Source organism: Cebus imitator, unplaced genomic scaffold, assembly GCF_001604975.1.
Source record: "Cebus imitator isolate Cc_AM_T3 unplaced genomic scaffold, Cebus_imitator-1.0 Scaffold277, whole genome shotgun sequence".
Lineage (NCBI taxonomy): Eukaryota > Metazoa > Chordata > Mammalia > Primates > Cebidae > Cebus > Cebus imitator.
In genome coordinates this window covers 1928585-1937759 of record NW_016107592.1, presented here as the reverse complement: position 1 = coordinate 1937759, position 9175 = coordinate 1928585, and the positions used below count along the sequence as shown (strand labels likewise).

At 42.3% G+C, this 9175-nt stretch overlaps 1 protein-coding gene and 1 pseudogene across 2 annotated transcripts in view; one reads left to right on the top strand and one right to left on the bottom strand.

Annotated features, from left to right (window-relative positions):
* LOC119467302 overlaps positions 1–1021 on the bottom strand; it is a 3265-nt pseudogene extending 2244 nt beyond the window's left edge.
* THRAP3 (thyroid hormone receptor associated protein 3) overlaps positions 1–9175 on the top strand; it is a 79862-nt gene that overhangs the window by 21735 nt on the left and 48952 nt on the right. The gene's annotated exons all lie outside the window — the stretch shown is intronic.

Below are 9175 nucleotides of genomic sequence, written 5' to 3'. Positions count from 1 at the left end.
CCTCCTGGATTCAGGCAATTCTCCTGCCTCAGCCTCCTGAGTAGCTGGGATTACAGGCACGCACCACCATGCCCAGCTAATTTTTTGTAGTTTTAGTAGAGACAGGGTTTCACCGTGTTGACCAGGATGGTCTCGATCTGTTGACCTCGTGATCCACCTGCCTCGGCCTCCCAGAGTGCTGGGATTACAGGCTTGAGCCACCGCGCCCGGCCTTGAGATGGTGTCTTGCTCTGTCTCCCAGGCTGGAGTTTAGTGGTGAGATCTCGGCTCCCTCCAACCTCCGACTCCTGGGTTCAGGCAATTCTCCTGCCTTAGACTCCTGAGTATCCAGGACTGCAGGTACGTATGTGCCACTGCTTCCCTGGTTCAAGCAGTTCTTCTGCCTCAGACTCCCAAGTAGCCAGGACTATAGGTACATGCCACGATGCCAGCTAATTTTTTGTATTTTTAGTAGAGACAGGGTTTCATCATGTTGGCCAGGCTGGTCTTGAACTCCTGACCCCAGGTGATCCACCTGCCTTGGCCTCCCAAAGTGCTGGGATTACAGGTGTGAACCACCGCACCTGGCCTGAATGTTCTTAATGTCACTGAACTGTACATATAAAACTGTTTAAAATAGTCAATTGTATGTTATATTTTACTGTGGAGTGGGGAACTGTGTAAGTGAGTCACATTCATTCACTCGTTTTTATCTAGACACTGGAGATAGAAAAAGGAATTAGATCTGGTACCTGCGCTCAAGGAGTAGTTTAGTAATAGTGCATGACTGATGGTTTTCAAGGAAATAGAGGCTCAAGTGGTAAGGAAATGCTGGTAGCTTATACAAGTTTTGTAATGTGATAAAAAGATAAGTTCTGGGAAAGTAGTTATTATGAGTTCTTGACGATTCAGTCTGATCTGCTGGGCGGGGAGAACTCAGATGAGAAAGTTACTTTGCCCCAACATCTCTGCACAGCCTGAGACCATGAGTTGAAAAACCACTGGTGTCTAGGTATAAGCATTCAGGTTCATCACCTGGCATGTTTGATCCCTCCCTCTCTGTCTCTCTCTCTCTGTCTGTCTGTCTTTCTCTCTCCCTGTGTTGTGTTGAGAACTTGAGGCACAGAATGATAGGGTTATTTAGGGGGCAGACTCATTCAACTTGGAATCAGACATAGACTTGGGTTTGTTGCTGAAAGAGCATACTGCTCTTTTTACCGGGTTTTTTTTGTTTTGTTTTGTTTTTTAATGAGGTGGAGTCTCGCTCTGTCGCCCAGGCTGGAGTGCAATGGCGCGATCTCTGCTCACTGCAGCCTTCAACTCCCAAGTTCAATATAACACCACTGCACTCCAGCCTGGGAAATAAGACAAGAGTACTAGTCGCCTGTCTTAGCCTCTTGAGTAGCTGGGATTACAGGCACATATTGCGATGCCCAGCTAATTTTTTTTTTTTTTTTTGAGACGGAGCTTCGTTCTTGTTACCCAGGCTGGAGTGCAATGGCGCGATCTCGGCTTACTGCAACCTCCGCCTCCTGGGTTCAGGCAATTCTCCTGCCTCAGCCTCCTTAGTAGCTGGGATTACAGGCACGTGCCACCATGCCCAGCTAATTTTTTGTATTTTTTTAGTAGAGACGGGGTTTTACCATGTTGACCAGGATGGTCTCAATCTCTTGACCTTGTGATCCACCCGCCTCGGCCTCCCAAAGTGCTGGGATTACAGGCGTGAGCCACCACGCCCGGCCTAATTTTTTTTTGTATTTTAAGAGATGGGGTTTCACTGTGTTGCCCAGGCTGGTCTCAAACTCCTGAACTCAAGCAATCCACCCGCCTCAACCTCCCAAAGTTCTAGAATTACAGTTGTGAGTCACCATCCCCGGCTTTCTTTACAGGTTTTGTAGATGGAATTAATGTCTTACATTCTAAGTTTGCCATAAGGCTAAATTCTGAATTCTCATGAGAATGTAGTTGTTTAATGGCCACCAGCTTGTTGAAGTCTTATGTTTTCATTGTCCTTTCGATACTGGCTCAATTAACAATATTTATTGAGTAGTCCTTTGTGCCAGGCAGTTTTTCAAGAACTTTACACTTATATTATCCAGTGTTCAACAACACTGTGAAGTAGGAACAGTTTTACAGATAAGGGACCATAGATGGTGAGATTAACTTATCCAGGGTCTCACAACTAGTAGTTGGTGGAGTTGGGAATCAAACCTAGGCTTCAGAGCCAGATGTGCTCATATTATTTATTGAGCAGCACTTTGGAAAATACTTTGGGATGACTACTGACTTTTATTTGCCTTACTCTGAGTTGCTGGGCATAAATACTAAAAAATATCCGTTTCTACCTTTTGGGAGCCTTACAGTTTTGAGAATTACTGTTCATTAGGGTTTATTTATTTATTTTTTGAGATGGAGTTTTGCTCTTATTGCCCAGGCTGGAGTGCAGTGGCACAATATCGGCTCACTGCAACCTCCACCTCCTGGGTTCAAGGGATTCTCTTGCCTCAGCCTCTCAAGCAGCTGGGATTACAGGCACCCACCACCACACCTGGCTAATTTTGTGTTTTTAGTAGAGATGGGGTTTCACCATGTTTGGTCAGGCTGGTCTCAAATGCCTGACCTCAAGTGATCCATCCGCCTCAGCCCCCTGAAGTACTGGAATTACAGGTGTGAGCTACCGTGCCCAGCCAGGGATTATTCTTATTGGCTGTCTGCACTAAATGCATGTTAGACAAATTATGAAGAAAGGGGGTTGACAGCCTTTCTCTCCAAAGGATCAGATGCTTTAGGCTTTGCTGCCCAAGAGACAAAGTTGAGGCTACTATGTGGGTACTTACATGACAAGAGATAAAACAAATTTGCACAAAGTTTTTATTAGTAGAATTCAAAATAGAATAATGAGGCTGGGCATGCTGCCTCACACCTGTAATCCCAGCACTTCGGAACGCCGAGGCAGGCGGATCCCCTGAGGTCAGTTTGAGATCTGCCTGGCCAATGTGGTGAAACCCCATATCTACTAAAAATATTTTAAAAATTAAAGCCAGCCGTCGTGGCTCAAGCCTGTAATCCTAGAACTTTGGGAGGCCAAAGAGGGTGGATCACCTGAGGTCAGGAGTTCGAGACTAGTCTGACCAACATGGTGAAACTTCATCTCTATAAAAATTATAAAATAATAAAATAAAAAATAAAAAAATTAGCTAGGCATGGTGGTGCATGCCTATAATCGGAAGGCTAAGGCACAAGAATCTCGAACCTGGGGGGCAGAGGTTGCACGGAACCAAGACTGTGCCACCGCACGCCAGCCTGGGTGTCAGAGTGAGATTCTGTCTCAAAAATATATATGTGTGTGTGTGTGTATCTAAATATAAGTAATGAGTTCAATTTTTGTAATAACAAGTCTATAAGAATGGAATTCTGATTTTGGGGAGTACAGTTTCACTTAATTGGGGCTCAAAGTTAGCATTGCCTTTCAAAATTGATGGCAAATACTTAATATGTTAATGCTGATCTATAGCAAAATTTTGTGTATGTCATCTTTGAAAATGTCTTCACACAAATAGGTACTGCCAAATACTTATATTAATCTATGAGCATGTGATTTTAATTCAACAGATTTATCTTTTGGAAGGCACAGAAATGTGTTAGATTCCTTTTTTTTTTCTTTTATTAGATTCTTGATATTTGTCTTTTAGCATACCATAACATTGCCGATAAATCGCTTCCAACTGAAGATTACATGGAAGCTCCTTAGTTGCACAGTTAGACGGATTTTGAAATATGGAGATTTACTTTACACATGCATTGAGGTTGGAAATATGCTGGAACTATAGTTTGAGGTCAGAAAATGTATCTGCTTCATATGTACATGGGAATGGACATGCCACTTCTTGTTCAACTTTGGACAGTATGAGAAGTAAATAAAGTTATTTGACGTTTCTTAAAATTTAAACACTTACTGTCATTGGTATTATTTTATCACAGTATGTGTTTCCCATAGAAGAGTTGTTTTGACTTCTAATTTTATTTCTTTGAGACAGAGTCTCCCTCTGTCACATAGTCTGGAGTGCAGTAGTGAGATCATAGCTCACTGCAACTTCAAACTCCTGGACTCAAGAGAGCCTCCTGCCCCGGACTCCTGAATAGCTGAGACCACAGGTGTACACCATTGAGTGAGGCTAATCTTTTTTTCTTTTAGTTTTTGTAGAGATGGGTCTTGCTGTGTTGACTAAGCAGGTCTCAAACATCTGACCTCAAGCTGTCCTCCCACCTCGGTCTCCCAAAATGTAGTGAGCTACTGTGCCAGGTCCTTGTAATTTTAAATTGAATTTGTTAAGAAACATCATGAAGTCTGCAGCAAAAGCTAATTTTCAAAGCTATTTGGTGTCCACAATAATAGTGGTTAAAGGTGGTTTTTCTTGTTCAGAAAAATTTCATACTCAGCCTTGAGCTTTTCAAAAAATACAGTTTTCCTCCTTACAATTCATCCAACTGCCATGTAATAGGGAAAGTCAGGATATTCACCTTCTTTTTCTCATCACTGCACTCCAGCCTAGGTGACAGAGACCATATCTCAAGAAAAAAAAAAACCTGCAAAGAAACTGCTAAATAACCTTATATTTTCACAATGTTTGTAAATTTTTCTAAGTCCTTTTCTTCTCCACACATATTTTTACCATCATTTGCTTTCCTGTAAGTTGGGAATATTGTGATGAGTGCTTAGTTTGGTGATATCATTGTGTGTTGTATTCTTGGCATATCTTTGGTGTCATTTCATAATAATCACAAGGATATGCCATCAAATTCAATAGCAAAACGATCCATACTTCACACTGTGCCTTAAAAGGATAACATCAAAGTTTACTTTTCTTGTTTCGTTTTGATGGATATGCACAGGTAATTAAAATTAATAATAAAATGTGGGTTGGGCACAGTGGCTCACTCCTGTAATCCCAGTACTTGGAGGCTGAGGCAGGTGGATCACGAGGTCAGGCATTTGAGACTAGCCTGGCCAACGTAGTGAAACCCGGTCTCTACGAAAAAAATACAAAAAATTAGCTGGGTGTGGTGGCCGACACCTGTAATCCCAGCTACTTGGGGAGCTGAGGCAGGAGAATTGCTTGGACCTGGGAGGCGGAGGTTGCAGTGAGCTGAGATCGTACCACTGCACTCCAGGCCGGTCAACAGTGTGAGACTCAGATAGACAGGCAGGCAGGCAGACAGACAGTTAGATAGATAGAGATACTGCCTATGCATGGCATTTGAAATGCTGTTGAGTTATAATTGTGTCACTGCAATTTGTAGCAGAGCAAAGCATTGAGACCACTGAAGGCAGTCCCTGTTGAAGCTACTCGGATCTCCTTAGTGTGCAAGTAGCTGTCTGTAAATGAATGTAACTGTTCCTATAAAATTGTTTATGGATGTGTAAATTGGAATTTCTCTAGACCAGCAGCTAATATGGGGGGGAGGAGTTGAAATACTGTATAATTTTCACTTTTGATTAAAAAATAATTTAAAAATGGTAACCATTCCTAGTTCATGGATCGTACAAAACCAGACAGTGGGCTAGGTTTGGTTTGTTTTCCATAGTTGCCAACCCCTGTTGTAGAATGCTCTGTATTCATGACTCATTTGGAAGTGTTCTGTTTTCTTCCAAGGCCATTTATAGTAATTTCACCAGCCTTGGATCAATTCTGGTTCCCACTGATACCATGAAAACTACTTGGAGCAGACGTTGCAGTTTTCGGTGGTAAAAACTAAAGGTTTATTTGCTCAGCTGTCATTATCTTATTCTTAGTATTTTTTTTTTTTTCCAGTGGGGGATGGCTGAGATTACATTTTGTTATTCATTAGATACTTTGGGTTAACTTGAAGACACTGTCTTCTTTTTTTTTTCACTTTATTTTATTTTTTAAAGATGGGGTTTCACCACGATGGCCAGGCTGGTCTTGAACTCCTGACTTCAGGTGATCCACCCACCTTGGCCTCCCAAAGTGCTGGGATTACAGGCGTGAGCCACTGCGCCTGGCCTTTTTTCACTTTTAATTGCTGTCATCATGCTTTTGAAGCAAGAACACGTTAGTCTTAAAGTATTTAAGCTTGTGATGCCTGGTGGTTGAAAGGACTAGCTATTGACCTAGGTTCACAAGGGTGGGCAAGGTGTTTCCTTATGTTTTATAATTCTCAATAAAAGATTGCCAGGGGGCCGGGTGTGGTGGCTCACGCCTGTAATCCAAGCACTTTGGAGGCCAAGGCGGGCGGATCACCTGAGGTCAGGAGTTCAAGACCAGCCTGACCAACACGGTGAAACCCCATCTTTAAAAAAAAAAAAAATTGCCAGGGGCCAGGCAATAAAAGATTGCCAGGGGCCACACTGTAATCCCAGCACTTTGAAAGTCTGAGGCTGACGGATCATATGAGGTCAGGAGTTCGAGACCAGCCTGACTAACATGGTGAAACCCTGTCTCTACTAAAAATACAAAAAAAATAGCTGGGTGTGGTGGTGCATGCCTGTAATGCCAGCTACTAGGGAGGCAGAGGCAGGAGAATTGCTTGAACGCGGGAGAGGGAGGTTGCAGTGAGCCGAGATCACAGCATTACACTCCAGCCTGGATGAGGGAGTAAGACTCCTCAAAAAAAGAAAAATTGCCAGAGGTACTTGACGTGAGATAAGGAAAAAAAAATCAGTCTTGTTAGTTTTGTTTACCAAAGGAGATACAAATGGTATAATCCTAGAATTTTAGCGTTTACCTTTTGTTTGGACTTGGGAACTGTATTGTTATTTAAGGTCTAATAATGTGTGGAACATGGGAGTGTTCTGAGTGACACTCCGGTCTAAGGCACTGTTGTCCTTTAGCTGGATTATTATTGTGTTATTCTTTTTTGAGACAGGGTCTTGCCCTGTCACCTAGGCTGGGCTCAAGCAATTTTCTTGCCTCCGCCTCCCATAATGTTGGGATTATAGGTGTGAACCACCACACCTGGCCTGTCTGGATTATTTTGGGTATTATCTACTAATTTCTTCTATTTGTGGCTGACACAGCAGCCAGCATGTGTCATTGCAGTTTGTAATATTTTGAAACATAATTATGCTCCTTTTACTCCTGTGCTCTAAACACTCCAGTGGCTGCCCTCATTACCCAGAGGAAAATCAAAGTCCTTAATGATGCCTTTCAAGGCCCTGTTCATTCAGCCATGTTTCTGACCTGATCTACCAACAGCCCCCTTGGTAACTTTTTGCATTGCAGACATTCTTATTTTTGTTTCTTCCTCAGACAACCAAGCATGTTTCCTCCCCAGGGTCTTTGCATTTGCTGTTTCCTCAGATAAGGCCCAGTTACACTCTTTTTCTTCTAGTCTCTGCTCAGCTGCCTCATTAGAGAGACCTTCCCTCAATACTTGATATAAAATTGTATAACTCTTACTCCTCCATGTACCCCCATCTGCTCCTTAGAATGTCAGTTCCAGGCATAAAGGGACTTTTAAACCATTGAACCTCTAGTTCCTAGAATAGTGCGTGGCATGTAGTCAGTACTTAATAAATTATTTGTTGAACAAGTGGACAATTAGTAATGTGTAGAAGGGAAGAGGGTCTATTGTGGCGTCTCCTTGCTAATACACTGTTTGGCCAAAGGAGAGGTTCAGAAGATAGAGGCTGACAAGTGTGCCTGTGGCTGGCCAGATAACATGCAGGACAGGCTCCATCAGAGGAGGGCAACTGAGGTGGCAGGGGTGACTCAGAGTTTCAGGTGTCTCTTTGCTGTCACAGAGAACTAAAGGCCAGAGCCTCAGATCTGCTTCTTCACTCGTCACAACAATGGGAAATTGAAGATTTGTTGGAGTGATAAAATTCTTGCCAATATCCAAGAAAAGATTAATTAATAGGAAGGAAATACGGTGGAGTAATAAAATGGGAGATTTAGGCCGGGCACGGTGGCTCATGCCTATAATCCCAGCATTTTGGGAGGCCGAGGCAGGTGAATCACGAGGTCAGGAGTTTCAGACCAGCCTGGCTAACATTTTATATTTGTCTCTACTACAAATACAAAAAAAAAATTAGCTGGCCGTGGTGGCGGGCGCGTGTAATCCCAACTACTAGGAAGGCTGAGGCGGGAGAATTTCTTGAACCCGTAAGGCAGAGGTTGCAGTGAGCCAAGATCGCGCCACTGCATTCTAGTCCAGGTGACAGTGTGAGACTGCATCTCAAAAATAAATAAATAAAATGAAATGGGAGATTTGTGTGTGGGTACTTTTGGCATCTGGTTAGAATTGGATGGATATATTGGAGTAGATTGTTTTTTAATTCAGTATGTTAGAGCAGTTTTTAATTTTAAAATTCAGCATGTAAGAGCAGTTTTCAGTCCTGTAGCAGTCATGGGATTTCCCTCACTAGCTTGGCAGAGCTGACTGATGTGATCCCCTTGTGCTTCTGGAGTGAAGAATTGAGGGAAAGAAGTTTTGGCTAATGTAACCTAGGATGAATTAGAAGAATAAATAGCGAGAATACATGCAAAAGTATTTTGAATGAGTTTTTGAAAGTGCTGTATTTATACTTAAATCAACTAAGTAAATACATATCAATATTAATTTGGCAAAGGGTCTGAATATGAGCCTTATCTGGATAAAATTGTCTTATCCTTTTAACAATTTTTTAAGAGTATGTTTTTGTTGGCTCTTGGTGATGTTAATTATTACCTTTGATATAGGTGAAGAATATATTGCTTAGGTATTTGGTTTACACGGTAAAAGCACATGTCAGTGTTAGGTATATATATAGTTTACAGCCTAATGAGGGAATGTAAGGAGAGACATGTCCAGGGTAACACAGAGGGCAGTAACTAACCCAGCCTAGTAGATCCAGGGATAACTTGCTACGGAGGGGAGGAGATCCTCATAGGAATGAGTAAGTTTGGCAAAAGAGGAGGCGGCATTCTAGTCTGAGGATTCTGCATGTCTAAGGAGTTAGGAGACCATAGCTTAAGAAGTACATTGCTTTCTTCCTAGCTAAATAGGCAAGGATTCAGCTATGTGTAAACTGCAGGGTTCAGAGAAAGCTAAGGTGGACAGCCTGCCCTGACTTGATTGAGGGAATGCTGAGAAAGTGGGAGAAAAAAAGATAAATGTTGAGACTGAATCTCTTCAGATTATTTGGATCTTATGTGCCTTCTTTATTTCTTTTCCGTTTTTTTTTTTTCCCCCC